This window comes from Eptatretus burgeri, chromosome 16 (assembly GCF_056783735.1).
Source record: "Eptatretus burgeri isolate ZD-2024b chromosome 16, Ebu_testis_v1, whole genome shotgun sequence".
NCBI lineage: Eukaryota > Metazoa > Chordata > Myxini > Myxiniformes > Myxinidae > Eptatretus > Eptatretus burgeri.
The window spans coordinates 21,580,311-21,596,198 of NC_140976.1; the positions used below are offsets into that span (position 1 = coordinate 21,580,311).

At 51.5% G+C, this 15,888-nt stretch overlaps 1 protein-coding gene across 3 annotated transcripts in view; it reads right to left on the minus strand.

Moving 5' to 3' along the window:
* Positions 1 to 15,888, minus strand: part of LOC147010686 (uncharacterized) — a 96,444-nt gene that overhangs the window by 70,962 nt on the left and 9,594 nt on the right. The window contains exon 1 of one of the 3 annotated variants that reach the window (XM_085859671.1): positions 14,537 to 14,683. The exons of the other annotated variants lie outside the window; for them this stretch is intronic. The gene's annotated coding sequence lies outside the window, so the exon portion shown is untranslated. Of the gene's footprint in view, positions 1 to 14,536; positions 14,684 to 15,888 lie in introns of those variants that run through there. 3 annotated transcript variants of the gene reach the window in all.

Genomic DNA, 15,888 nt, shown 5'->3' on the forward strand with positions numbered 1-15,888 from the left:
TTACGTGAAGCAAGATGAGGATTCAATGAGAGAAATGACGAAGCGAAGCGGGAAACAGTTCAACACAAAGCACATTTATTCGCGATGAACGGAAAGCACACATATTCAATTCCACCAAAAGCACATAGAAAAGGAAAAGAAACACAATGCAATTTTACACAAAAAGCAAATGCGACAATGCAGATCTAATACCGATTACGCGAGCACACGGCAACACTTATACAATTTTACTTCACAGACGGCGCCGACAACACATATCCAAAACCAAGAAAAAGAACACCCTCAAGGATGAGGCGGGCCTGAGGCCGAGACCGGGTCGGGCCTACCCGTCTGGTGATGAGACGCGGAGCGGCGATGGTGCCTCAACTCCGCGGGCCTCGCGGACAGTGTCTGGTAGGGGGTGGGAAAAGGGGCCCCCTTGGTCGCACTATCTCAGCGCGGGGGGAAACAGGAGGAGGTTGCTGATGCTCGGGGTAAGGAGGATTTTTACTCTGTCTCGAGTCCCGCGACGAGCGTCTCCACCTCGACCAGGTCGCGCCGTCGGCCTCCCTGGTGTGCAGCTCACGGCACGACGCGAGCACCCCCTCGTCTGCCTTCGCCGCCTCTCCACAGCTCCGTCCTCTTCGCTCCGACTCCAACGCACACGACGACGACGACGACGACGACGACGACGACCAACAACCAATTCTTCCTCTTCCCAACTCCACTGACTGCGAAGTCTTAACCCAACTCTACTGACGAACGCGGTCGCTTATATAAGCCCCGTGGCTTCGCTCTCTCATCTTTGACCCCCTGCCTTCGACCTTTCACCTCGCTCCCCATTGGCCCGAGAAAAAGTGGGCGTGAATGCATTTTGATCCATGAATTTGCATATAGCGACCGCCCTCCAACGCCCTGGAGGCGGGGCCAAATCGCCCCTCGCTCACCGATTGGACGGAACAAAAGTGGGCGTGTGTCGTTTTTGATCCGTTTTTGGAGCGGAAAATCCGTGGTTTTGTACACGCTGTTCAGCGCGCGCCCTGCACGAGTCCAACACCGGTACCCACAAGCGGCGCAAGAACGGTGGCGATGCGACGGTTGCGAGGTGTGACGGGAAAGGGCGCCGCGGTGGGTGGTTGATGTTGTGGTTGGTGGTGGTAACAATGGCGGTTGGTCCAAAATAAAGATAGTAAAAGAAAAACGGCTATCCTGAAGAGTCGCAGCACGCATGAATGACATGTATTCCCACTAGACAACGGGTTTGGGCCTAACTACACATATACTTACCGAGATACCTCACCTAAGGGACCTGAATGGTGGTTTGCGAATTTGGTAACCACAACAATATATATATATATATTTTTTTTTGTTGCGAATTCTCGCCCGCCGGCGTGCGATCGGCCACGTGACTCGAATCGCGGAACGTCGCCCACCGGACGGACAATTCTGTCATGACCCTCTCGGACTAACGCCGGGAGCTAGTCACGGGTGGGCCTTTCGACCTCACCACAATAGTGCCAATCGGCCACCCGCGTAGGATAGGGTTGTTCGCCAAACTCGACCTACCTAAGTACCCACGCGGATGGTGAACCGGGCGATCGTACCTCGCCGCATGTCGACTCCGGACACGAACCGCTTGGGCGGCCCATTCCGTACAATCAGGATAAACGAGCGGTGTTATCATCGACCTCGACGGTTCAGATTAATTACCGGGATTTTGCACCCGCTACGAACCCTTTACGTGAAGCAGGATGGAGAGTCAATGGAGAAAAGACAAAGCGAAATGGGAACAGTTCAACATGCAAGCACTTTATTTACACGACACACGGAGAGCACACATATAGCAATTAAAACAATTATGCACAAAAAGCAAATGTAATACGACCGACTAACGCGTACACATGGCAACACTTATGCAGTTCTACTTAACAAGACACGGCGCCACAAGATCCATACAAAAACAAAAGAAAAGGCCACCCTCAAAGACAAGGGGGCAGACGGGGGCCCGTGGGCCTTTATGGCGTGGGACTTGGCAGACCGAACGAGTCCCACAAGACTGTTGCAGGTTACCTGCACCCTCGCGGTGCGATGGTGGGCGAGCTCTCTCCGGCGCTCCTTGTACGAATGCGCAGGTCCGCGCGACACAGCTGGCAGAGCGGCACCTCCAGTCCGCGTCCCCTCCGCGACGTCCGGACTCTCCACCGACTGCAAGCTCCAACGAGCGGGTCGCTCTCCGGACCGCTTCTCCAAGACCCAGACGGGCAGAAGACCACGAACCGCCGACTGATACTGACACTCTCACCGACCGCCCTGACCTAACCTCCTCTGACCTGACTTCCTCTGACCTGACTTCTCTCTAGCGGCACCTCCGTGCACCCTTTTATTTCCCCGGCACCCCACCCCTCCCTTTGCGGCACGCGGGGGGGGGGGGGGCGGGGGGTGGGGAGGGGTGGCGGGGGGGGGGGAAGGGGAGAACACTCCACCAGAGAAATCGGGGCGGGAGTTATTTCCAACCGTCATTTTTGTTTACCAGAGAAACCGTGGTGGGAGTTGTTGTTGTTCCCCTTTTGTGTTCGTGGAGATGTTGACGGTTGCTGGTGGAGTGGTGAGGATTGCGTGGTTGTTGAGAGGCAGGTGTGGTTGTGGTTGTTGTGAAGCGGCGTTGTGGTTGGTGGTTGATGTGTGATGGCGGTTGAGACGTGGTTGGTTCAAAATAAAGATAGAACAGAAAAACGGCTATCTCAAAGCGTCGCAGCCCGAATGGATCGCATAAATTCCCTCTAAACAGCGGGTTTGGGGCTAACTACACATGTACTTAGAGATATCTCACCTACGGGCCCTTCATGGTGTAATGCGAATTTCCACAGCCGTAACACTACCCACTCCTCTTTTTACAGACTCGTCCCGAGTCGTCAAATTCTTGTGTGCCATCATGTGTAGTTCTCCCCTTGTACGTTTTACCTTTGGATCCCTGAGTGCGACATTAATGGTATTCATGTTCCCAAAATAAATAACCTGAGGGCTGAGTAACTAACTAAACAAACCCACTCATACGGACGACTTAAATAAAATTGCCGGCGCTAAGACATACATGCCGGGGGCGCACTCATATTTACAGTACATCTTAACCTGAACTTACAAATTTTACACCAAACCATGGACCAGGATCAATGGACTCTGCAAAAAGAAAGCAGTTAGCAGGGAGCCAGGCTGCTCGCATGCAGTCTCTGGCTCAAGCAATGCAGGTGGCAGGGAACGTGGCGGCTGCTCACACGCAGTCCTAGGCCTCCCCCTTTTAAAATGAACACAGTGAACCACAACAGTGCATTGGCTGCACAAACGCAGTCTCCTGGTGCGGCTGCCTGCAAGGCAGTCCCTGCAGAACACTGAACGGGCACTGACGCAAGCAACAAAATGGTGCACGGGCTGCTCAATGCAGGCCTGTGTTGTAGCTGCCAGCAGGGCAGTCCCTGCAGCTTGCAAACTGTTGCTTGATGATCCTGGCGCACATGGCAATGAACAGGGGGGGGGGGGCAAAGCAAAATTGAATGGGGCTGGTGAACAGGGCAGTGGGCATGGCATGGCAAAGGCAGCAGGCAAACACAGCCTGCAGAACAAGGCCGCTGCAGGCAAACACAGCCGGCGGACGAACTGGCCGGCACAGGCCTTGAAGCACAGCAGCTGCAGACGATCCGGCTGGTACAGGCCTCGCAGCAAAACAACAGCTGCCGATGAAGTTGGCCGGCACAGGCCTTGAAGTAACACAGCCAGCAGATGAAGCTGGCCTGCCTTTCGCCTTGAGATGGAGGTTGGTGGAGGGAGTGCAGTGGTGCTGGCCACTCAGAAGGCAGGCTCAGACCAACCTACCTGTCTCCCTCCCACCTATCGCCTTTGCCTGTCACTGTACATACCCACTCCCTTAATTTGTAAAACCCAATTTAGCCCCAATTAATTAATTATTTTTTAATTTTATTTCTATACCTCCCACTATAATTCGTCCCCTAACCCCCTTTATCATCATTGTTCGGCTAACCTATCTCGTTTCAACAAACGCCTCATGCTTAAACTATTGATTCTAACAACCCAGATTCCCGTCGCCTGTTTTGGTGTCCTTACAATTTCGGGCCTCGCCCCCCAATTTTCTTTCCGTGCCCTCACACGGTTTCATGGCTGGGACACGTGGTTCCCTTGGCAGGCACTACCCTCTGCCGATTCTCCTACGATGGCACCCCTGGGCACTACACTGCCTCCGAGCCTCCCAGCTCCCTAAACACCGGGGAGTGCCCTCCCTGGCGACTCCCCTGAAATGCTCACGTGGCAGGCTGTCTTCCCGAGCCCCTTTCTGAGGGTCACCCGTGCCCACAACACTGCCCACGCGGCTAATGGTGCCCCGGGCCCCCGCACCATGCGGGCGCACCCGTGCCCACTACGCTATCCCGGCCCCCCATGGGCCCTTGGCCTACTACGGATGACTGGCCTGGTGCCCGGGGTACCCACTCAGCGATACTCACCTTTCGCAGCCACGCTCCCAGCACGTCAACAGGGCTCCTGCACCCCTCCAAACGGGTATCGAGCCTACTTTCCCACCAATAGCAAAACGACTTCCATTTTGTCAATTTAACTAACCCAGCTAACTCACTTTACACTGTCCCCGGGGTCCCTTGGGCGGGAGTCACTCTTCCACCCAATCACTCATCGCACCATGCATTCCACATTCGCTCCATTCACACAGACCCGCTGGCCTCACTCACTCACCCACCACATGTACTCACCTCACAACTCTTCAACACACACACCGCTGAATTCTGCCATCCTTCTAACTGACCTCCCCTAACTAACTCGTGCTCCCACGTCGTCCCTTACACTACAGCACGTTCCTTTTAACACTACGTAGCTAAACTACGTCCCTTCTACACATCCAAAGTCTCTCTCTGTCTTCAAATCTTTATTCGCAGGGGGGACTTCATCCCTCCCTACTGGGCTCGTGAACTCGTTGCAAGGCTCCGCGAGCCTTGCGCCTCTGCGGGAGCGGCTGTTCCAGCACCGACTCCTCCGGCAAGACATATCCATGAGGGCGTAAGGTTGCCCTTGTAAGGTCTCAGGCGGTCCGCGTGGATGATCCGGGGAAGGGCCCGTGGTCCTTTTTTAATTTTTAGGACCACGTCACTGATTTGCGCCAGGACGACCCCCGGGCCCTGCCAAGGTGAGGTGAGCTTCGGGCATCTGCCCTTCCTCCGCCGGGGGTTAAAGAACCAAATCTTCGCCCCGGTGGGTATTTGCTCACCTGGCTCCGGTGGTCGTACCTGCGCTTCATCTTTATGCCTGCCTGTTGGAGCTGGTGTCGTGCGAAGGCGTGGACCTTCTCCATGCCTTCCTCCAACCGACGGCATAGCCCTCCCCCCGGGGGCCTATCAAGCCGTTCAGACCTCGGACCGCACAATAAATTGACGGGGCGTCTCATACATCAACATGTATGAGCTCCCGTCCATACATCAACAGCGCCAGACTACACGCGGTAGACCCGTGCTGGGACGCGCAATAGGCCATCAGGAAGTACGGGAGATGTTCGTCCCAGTCCTCCTGGTTAGTGGCGGTGAAGAGGGCCAACTGTTGGACCAGGGTCCTGTTGAACCTCTCCACCATGCCATCTGACTGTGGTCTCAGGGGCGTTGTCCGTGTCTTTCGAATTTCCAGGAGCCTGCACACCTCTTTTAGTAATTCGCTCTCAAAATTTCGTCCCTGGTCCGTGTGCAGCTCCTGCGGAATCCCATACCGGCATGTAACTCCTTCTACGAAGGCCTTTGCCACGACCCCTGCTTCCTGGTTGTGGAGGGCAAAGGCCTCCGGCCATTTGGTAAATAGTCCATAATTACGAGGATGTACTTATTACCCTGGAGAGTGGGGGGCAGTGGTCCCAAAATGTCCATGGCCACTCGCTCAAGGGGGGCCCCAACTTGATGCAGTTGGAGTGGGGCCCTCATCCTCTGTGGCGGTCCCTTTTTCGCAGTACAAGCGTCGCATGCTCGACACCAGTTCTGTACATCGCGCCCCATGTTAACCCAATAGAACCGCCGGCGGACCCGAGATTTTGTTTTGGTCCTGCCCAAATGGCCGCCGGCGCGCCTGTTTCAAAATTTGAGTCTTAAACCCATCAGGGACTATCACCAGCCAAGAAGTTTGTTCGGAAGGAATCTCCACCCACTTGCGATATAAGATGTTGTCCCTCATTTCTAGGGTCTTCCACTGAGCCCAGTATGCTTTTGTTCGCGCTCTGAATGGGGCGATCTCCTCCCCACTGGGCCTCCTGTTTTCCTGGACCCATTTGTACACTGGCCCTATCACGGGGTCTTCCCGCTGGGCCGTGCTCCATGCCAATCCACCAAATTCCTCTCCCGCGGTTAGTGGCAAAGTTGGGCCTACCACCCGGGCCGCACGGACTGGGAGTTTTGGGGAGGTGTCTGCCAATTGGTCCCTCTCCTCATGTCTCATGCAATATCTGCAGTTTTCTCCCAGACAGGGGCGTCGAGAGAGCGCATCGGCATTCCCATGAGCCTTACCGGCTCTATGGACCACACTGAAATCGTACTGCTGCAACTTTTCCAACCACCTTGCAATCTGGCCTTCCGGTTCCTTGAACCGTAAGAGCCATTGCAAGGAGGAATGGTCAGTTCGAACCAAAAATTTCCTCTCGTACAAGTACGGGTGGAAATGGCTCACGGCAGACAGCATAGCCAATAGCTCCTTGCGAGTTACGCAATAATTTCGTTCGGGCCTACTCATGGCCCGACTGTAATACGCAATCACTCTTTCCACACCCCCGTGTGTCTGGGACAAGACTGCTCCCAATCCTTCCTGGCTTGCATCCGTGTCCAGGGTATACATCCCGTCATTGGTGGGGTACGCTAAAACGGGTGTGGATGTCAAACACCCCTTTAATTTGAGGAAGGCCTCCTGGCACTCCCCTGTCCAATTAAATCTCAACCCCTTCTCCATCAACCGGTGAAGGGGCCTGGCTATCTCCGCAAAGTTTGCCACGAAGCGCCGGTAGTAGGAGCAAAGTCCCAAAAAGCCCCGTACCTGTTTGACAGTTGTAGGTACGGGCCACTCCTCTACCGCTGTAATTTTTTCCGGGGTCGGTCTACACCCCCTCGCGGCCTATCACGTGTCCGAGATAGGCCACCTCTGTCGTGAACAAAGTGCATTTCTCTGGGCTCAATTTCAGCCCTGCCTGCCTGAGGCACCCAAACACCTGGTGCAAATTGGCGATCTCCTGGGTGAATGTTTTAGCGTGTACCAGGACGTCATCCAGATACACCAGGCATGACTGCCACGGCATGCTGCCTAGTACACGCTCCATCAGTCTCTCAAAGGTGGCGGGGACGTTACACAAACCGAATGGCATCACAGTGAACTGATACAGTCCCATCCCTGTGGAAAATGCCGTTTTCTCCTTCCCAGTCTTATCCATCTCCACCTGCCAATACCCACTCTTGAGGTCCAAAGTTGAGAACCATTTAGAGCCTGCAACGGCGTCGAGGGTATCGTCAATTCTAGGCAGGGGATAGGAGTCTTTGAGTGTCACGTTGTTCAGCTGGCGATAGTCCACGCAGAAACGCGTGGTCCCATCCTTCTTTTTAACCAGCACAACCGGTGACATCCAAGGACTTCCCGAGGGCTCAATGACACCTGCATTGAGCATCTTTTCAACCTGTTCATCAGCCTCCTCTCTTTTGCTCCAGGGGAGCCTTCGAGCAGGCTGACGGACAGGCCGGGCCCCATCGGTGTGGATCTGATGTTGCACCAGGCCCGTACGTCCAATATCCTCGGGTGACAAGGAGAAGATCCCCATGTGTCGGTCGACCAGCTTGTATAAGGCCTCCCGCTGGGCATCCTCCAAATCTACACTACTCCAATTTACCATCTCGCAAATGGGACCAGGCCAATTCCTAATCAAGTCTGGAGACTCCCTCTGGGGCCGGTCCGGCTCGATGTTATCGTCCCTCAGCTCTGCGACCTCTTTTACTGGGGTGCAATCTGCCACCTTCATGCCCTTCCTGATAGTGCGTGGTTCCGTGCTAACATTTATCACCCGGACTGGCACTATTGGCCCGTCGGTACTGACCAGGGTGCGGCCCACGACTAAACCCGGGGTTGATGGCCCTGCCGCGGTAGATCCGCCAGGCCGCAAGAGCCCTGCCATGTTGGGTGTGCTCGCCACCGGGCTGGGACCACCGCCTCGGCACCCGGGGGAATGACCACGAGTCAGGAGCCTTCAGCTCCACCCTCTCATCCATGCTCACGCCTACTAACGACAACTCCTCACCACCCAACTGCATGACCCCCCGGCCCAAGTCGATCTTACAACCACCGGCCGTTAGCACATCCAACCCTATTAGACATGGGTCGCACACCTTCGCCACCCAAACCTCTATCCTTGTTTTTATGGTGCCCAATTTAAACGACACGAAACCACGTCCTATGATGGGGGCCGTTGCCCCGGTAGCTAGCTGCAAACTATGGTTTTGCAGACGGTGGATCTCATCCCAACCGTCTACACTCGAGTCAAGGACCACAGGGCTGATGATCGTGGCGCTTGCTCCTGTGTCCACAACGGCGTCTACCCCTACGCCGGCAACTTTGCACCGAATTGTTAAGCTACCATTGCCAATTTGGCCACAATTGATGACCTGTCGCAGTTCTGAGGGCTCTTCTCCGTTCCGAGTCTGCCGAACACGGCCCTACATGTTTGGCACTTCTTAGCTTCCCAGGGACTGGTGCGGGGGTGATGGTTGGGCCTGGCTATCCCTATTGACCCGGGGCGGAGTTGGTCGTTTTGGGGGCCATGGCTCTTCCCTTCGCGGGGGCCTTTCTCTGCGCGGGGCATTGCACTCTCGCTGCAGGTGATCCCTTGCGCCACAATTATAACACCTCCTCTGGTAAGGTGTTTGCCTCCGGTACGCCGAATTATACCCCCCTCCGTTCCGAATTGGGGTACCCCCTGATGGCCCATCCCCCGCCCTTCCTGGGCCCGACCGCCTCTCCCCAGGTCTACCGAACCGGCGGTCGAACATGCCCTGCACCATTTTTTCCATTCGTGCTTGGTCACCCAGGGTCGCCCCGGCTCCCGGCACACTGTCGTTCACGGGGCCCACCTTTCGGACTGCCACCGCATGCCGCACCGCCCTCCCAATGGCGTTCTGGCTGCCTCCCAGCAGGCGGCAGTATCAGCTGCCTTCTGGAGGTTGTCCGGGCGCCATATGGTCAGCAATGCGCCAACATCGGTGCCCCTTATCGCTCTGAGAAAATGGTCCAGGGCAATCTCCTCCCGGTACTCCGGCGGCATGTTGGTATGCACGATCCCCACCAAGCGGCGGATGTCGTGTGCCAATTCTCCCAGGGATTCCTGGGAGCATCGTTTGCGCCCGTTGAGCTGAGCTTTAACAAACTCGCTCTACTGGTCCATGCCAAATCGTTTTTTTAGGGCCGAATGGAGATCCTCCAGGGTCACCCTCTCACTGGGTACCGTGGTCAGGACTTCCAAGGCCACGCCACGCAGGGCCGCCGTGAGTTGTGCCACACCCTGCATTTCTCTAATTTCTTCCTTCAAATTCGCTTTCATTTCGTTTTTCATTTGTTGCGTATTCGTATCCATTTTCGTTTTCATTTCGTTCATTTGTTGCGTATTCGTATCCATTTTCGTTTTCATTTCGTTGTTCATTTCTTTCATTTGTTGCGTATTCGTATCCATTTTGTTGTTTATATTTGCATTCATCTTTGCCAGCATGGCGAATAGCTGGGCCATGTCGGGCGCACTCAGCTGAGCCGATTCGGCGAGGATCGGGGGGTTTTGGTGGAGAGGGGGAGGGGAGGTGTCATACACCGCCGCCGCACCTATTTCAGGCTCTGGGTTCAGTTGGGGGAGTTCGTGTTCCTGCACAACCAACATTTCCTGCACAGGGTTCTCATCCTGGGCCATGGATTCTACACATTCTACATCCATTCCTACTCCCCCCGGCTCCCGCTTGCCTTCAGACTCCATCTTATTTCTCGTAACGGGTTAATTTGGCCTGCTCGTAATTTGAAGGGAATCGGGGGTCGCTCCTCTCACCCCTGGACCGATTCCCCGTGAATTTAGCTTGGAGACAGGAGAGTTTGTTTTCCGCTCTCTGGCACCAGTTTTGTGAATTCACGCCCGCCGGCGTGCGATCGTCCACGTGACTCGAATCGTGGCACGTCGCCCACCGGACGGACAATTCTGTCGTGACCCTCTCGGACTAACGCCGGGAGCTAGTCACGGGTGGGCCTTTCGACCTCACCACAATCGTGCCAATCGGCCACCCGCGTAGGATAGGGTTGTTCGCCAAACTCGACCTACCTAAGTACCCACGCGGATGGTAAACCGGGCGATCGCACCTCACCGCAGGTCGACTCCAGACACGAGCCGCTTGGGCGGCCCGTTTCGTACTATCAGGATAACCGAGCGGTGTTATCGTCGACCTCGACGGTTCAGATTAATTACCAGGATCTTGCACCCGCTACGAACCCTTTACGTGAAGCAGGATGGAGAGTCCATGGAGAAAAGACAAAGCGAAACGGGAACAGTTCAACATGCAAGCACTTTATTTACACGACACACGGAGAGCACACATATAGCAATTAAAACAATTATGCACAAAAAGCAAATGTAATACGACCGACTAACGCGTACACACGGCAACACTTATACAGTTCTACTTCACAAGACACGGCGCCACAAGATCCATACAAAAACAAAAGAAAAGGCCACCCTCAAAGACAAGGGGGCAGACGGGGCCCGTGGGCCTTTATGGCGTGTGACTTGGCAGACCGAATGAGTCCCACAAGACCGTTGCAGGTTACCTGCACCCTCGCGGTGCGATGGTGGGCGAGCTCTCTCCGGCGCTCCTTGTACGAACGCGCAGGTCCGCGCGACACAGCTGGCAGAGTGGCACCTCCAGTCCGCGTCCCCTCCGCGACGTCTGGACTCTCCACCGACTGCAAGCTCCAACGAGCGGGTCGCTCTACGGACCGCTTCTCCAAGACCCAGACGGGCAGAAGACCACGAACCGCCGACTGATACTGACACTCTCACCGACCGCCCTGACCTGACCTCCTCTGACCTGACTTCCTCTGACCTGACTTCTCTCTAACGGCGCCTCCGTGCACCCTTTTATTTCCCTGGCACCCCGCCCCTCCCTTTGCGACACGCGGGGGGGGAAGGGGAGAACACTCCACCAGAGAAATCGGGGCGGGAGTTGAGTTTCCAACCGTCATTCTTGTTTACCAGAGAAATCGGGGTGGGAGTTGAGTTCCAACCGTCATTCTTGTTTACCAGAGAAACCGGGGTGGGAGTTGTTGTTGTTCCCCTTTTGTGTTCGTGGAGATGTTGTTGGTTGCTGGCGGAGTGGTGAGGATGGCGTGGTTGTTGAGAGGCAGGTGTGGTTGTTATGAAGCGGCGTTGTGGTTGGTGGTGGATGTGTGATGGCGGTTGAGACGTGGTTGGTTCAAAATAAAGATAGAACAGAAAAAAACGGCTATCTCAAAGCGTCACAGCCCGAATGGATCACATAAATTCCCTCTAAACAACGGGTTTGGGGCTAACTACACATGTACTTAGAGATATCTCACCTACGGGCCCTTCATGGTGTAATGCGAATATCCATAGCCGTAACAATATATATATATATATATATATATATATATATATATATATATATATATATATATATATATATATATATATATATATATATATATATATATATATATATATATATATATATATCATAGCCTGGTGTTGGCGCAGTGGTTAGGGCAGCGGCTTGGGATCCAAAAGGTCCTGAGTTCAAGCCCCGTTGGGCCACTGAATTAATACACCAGGGGGTTGACTCAGCCTGTCATCCTTCCGAGGTCGGTGAAATGAGTACCAGTATACTGGGCCGGTGTATACCCCGGTTAAAATAGGTGTACCATATCCCTGTGTCGTAAGAGGCGACCAGGGTTGCGTCAGGAAGGGCATCTGGTGTAAAACATGTGCCAAATCACGATGCGGATCACACGGATGATCCGCTGTGGCGACCCCTAACGGGAGCAGCCGAAAGAAGAAGAGGAAGATATATATATATATATCAACACAATTGGTATACTTAGTCATGTTTCAAGTCAATAACCAAGCATCTGAATCACAAATGTAAATACAACTAAAAAAATAATCTCAAAATGCAAAGCCTTTCCACATCCGCTTTGAACTCAAAGGGGGGGGGGGTGGGGGGACAAAAAATCGGCTTCGAGCTTTTGATTGGTGAACCCATTCAGATTCTTAAAAAGTCAGATCAATTGAACCTTTGATCTTTTGATCAAATTATTAATTTGTCTTCTCCATGTTTTCATAACAAAGCTTTGTTAAAAATTAGATGACAAGCCCTCAAATGGTAAAAAAAAAGTTAAAGTCTGGACAGAAACACACATACACACACACACACGCACACACATGCACACACACACGCACACACACACGCACACACACACGCACACACACGTGATTGCAAATACAATTAGAAAATGGATTTCCTTGATTTAAGAAAGTTTAAAAAAAAAAAATCCTGGTGAAAGGTAAGGTTAAAATGATGGAAACAGGGATTGTCACTGTTTCTCCTCGATATGTACGAGTTCAGTCAGATATTGAAAAGTTTCCAAGATAGGAAGGTTGATAAAGTGGATTTTTGCAGTCTGATCTAAGGTGAGTACTAAAATGTAAAATGGATTGTATTTACAAACAAGGAAACTCAAACCTTCCAGGAGGAGGCCACTTGGCCCATTATGTCTGTCATAACTGTCACCCTGCAGCTCGAAATGAGGTAATAGATTGGTGGTGAGGGTGAAGGTTAGAACGAGGGAGGGGTTAAGCTAGAGAGTAGAGAGTGGAATGATGGGGTAAGGGAAAGAATACATATAACAGATGTGATCCCCACTCTTCAAAATGCAATATATACTACAACGGCCCTCGATACAGTGTATACCTCCACCAGGCTGAACAGTTTACGTTTTGTATTCCACCGATAGGCCGGATCTGAATTTGGACCTGAACCAAAATCGAACTGGCTTGTTCTTACTTCTTAACAAATCAACTCATCCACCAAGTTTCGTCCGAATCCGTCCACAACTTTTTAAGATATCTTGCTTACAGACAGACAGGGGTGAAAACATAACCTCCGTCCACCTTCAGTGGTGGAGGTAAAAACGTGAATGATAAAAATGTGTTAAATTTGTTCGTTTAGTAAATATTCCAATATCCAGAAATATCCCAACAAACTGCACTCAAAATCCACAGGTCACAAAAACCATTCCCGAGCTACCCACCTTTCCCTGTACCACTCTTTCCCCCTGTATTATAAGTGGATATCCAATACTATTTTAAACCTAAAGACCGTCTTTCCCAGTAAGACCATTCTATATATTGATGAATCTGTTTGAAATAACCATGCCTTGCTTCCGCCACTGAACTCTCCTCTTTTGTGCTTTTCGGTACTGCTCCCTGGTCCTATCACTATGGTAAATATAAATTACTTTCCTACACATCTTTTATAAATAGTTTTCATTATCAAAATAATCTCACTAAGATTCCCTCATAATCATTTCCTAAATTCTTCTCTCATCTACTGCACATCCTTCCTTAGATACTGCAGCTAAAACTGTATGCATTAATCAAGGTGAGGCTTTATTAAATTCCTGGATAAGATTAACCACTTATTTTGATCTACAAACTGTGAATGCAACCTAAAATCCTATTAACCATTCCTATAACTAGCTGCCTGGCACTGTGCTGTCTGCTTACCCCCCATATATATTGCCACCCCGAGTTCCTTCTCCTGTGTTACACACTCCAATACCCCTTGCATCATATAATCCCTATTTTCATTGTTCTTACCCATTCCCAGCAAGCTGTTAGCAAGCTTACATTTCCTTATGTTAAACTGCATCTACCAATCTTTTGCCCAATTGATGAAAGTACTTCGACTTTCCTGAATCTGATCTCCCCCCCCCACCAACCGTCTCTGCTACCGACCTTACTTCTAAGTTTTATGTCATCTGAAAGTTTGGAAAAGGTACTCTGAATCCCACTTTCCGAATCATTGATCTCAGTTATAAACTAGAACGGCACTCGGTGGAGCACATACCTCCGCCATGCAATGCCCGATCCAATAGAGTCAAGAACATATCGGGCCCAATAAACTTTTGAAATATCATGCAATATGTGGTTTATGCCTCTATCTCTCAATGGTGAAGAGGAATTTTAAAAATTAAAAAAAATTCTCAAATTCGGATCTGGATTGAATCTTCACCAACATCGAATCGATTCGTCCTCGTCGCACACCCAACCTGTCCACCAAGTTTCGTCCGAATCCGTCCACAACTTTTTGAGATATCCTGCACACAAACCGACAGACAGAGGCGAAAGCATAACCTCCTTCCACCTTTAGTGGCAGAGGTAATAAGGGTCCCATCCCATTACTGATCTCTGAGGAACCCCATTACTTACAACTTCCTAGGTTGGCATCTTCCTCACTGACCACCACAATGTTCTTATCACATCATTAGTGATTAGCTACAACATTAGGCCAGTTCAGTCTAGTTTTCTACTCAGTTGACGACTCTGCAAGAACTAACCTGAAGTGTTAGCATTATATGGCGTACATTATAAAACGCCTTCTGGAAGTCTTGTTAAATTAATTTTTTTTTTTTTTTTTTTTTTTTTACACTTCCATGACCTAATCTGTTGAACTCTCTCATATATTAATATTAACAACAAAAAAATATATATATATAAATATATATCCACCCAACAACAACAACAACACGCTCACCTTCTCCCCTTCTCCTGATTCTGCTTCTTCTTCTTCCTCTTAACTTCCTCCTCGTCTTCTTCCTCGATTTTTTTTTTTTTTTTTACACTTCCATGTCCTAATCTGTTGAACTCTCTCATACATTATTTTTAACAACAAAAACGATCTTATAATGCTTCATCTTCCTCTCTCACACATGTGGTACTCTTTACTGTTTCACAATGCACTACTCTTCTGCTATTTTAACAGACTGCTCTCATTTCGACCTCTCCTTCATTCCTTGCCTAAAAAATCCAACGATTACAGCGCTTCTTCTCTCCATGCTCTGAATTCGCCTTCATTGCATCCATCAAGAATTGTGTTAAATCGCATCTCTGACCTAAAACTTTTAAAAACCACAGTTTGCCATGGATGCTCGCTTTCCATCAAACATTCTTTTTTCCAAATTCAGTGCCAACTCACCCCCCTCACCCCTCACTCTCACTCTCAAAGCAACCATCCCACTCTTCTCCCTCCAAGCCTCCCTCTCACCTCTCTCAAAAATCCCCCCTCACCTTTCTCCCACCTTTCATCCCCCTCACTCTTCCTTCTCAAAGTTGCCCCCCCCTCTCATCCACCAACCTGCCTCCCTCCACTGCCCTCTTACCTCCATCTCTTCACTCCACCTCCTCAAATCCTCAACTGCCTTCTTCCTTGTCTCTTGTCCCCCCTCTCCCGCAGCACCACAGAGCCTTTTCTCCTCATTCGGCCCCCTCCCCTCGCTGTTCTGCAATACCCCACACTCCTTCAGCAACCCTCCTTACCTGCCCCCTCGTCCCTTGTCCTACCCTCCCCTCCCCCTCCACCTCCTGCACCCAAAGCCTCCTCCCCTTCCTCTTCATTAAAAGTGTGGACCTCAAATATCCGGGGCCTTCGCTCAAACCTTTCAGATCTTTCCATACAGGTTGCCACTGACAAACCAGACATTATCTGCCTAACAGAAACTTTCCTCTCCCAAGACGTGTCTGACTCCCAAGTATCTCTCCCTGGCTACTCCCTCTTACGGTAT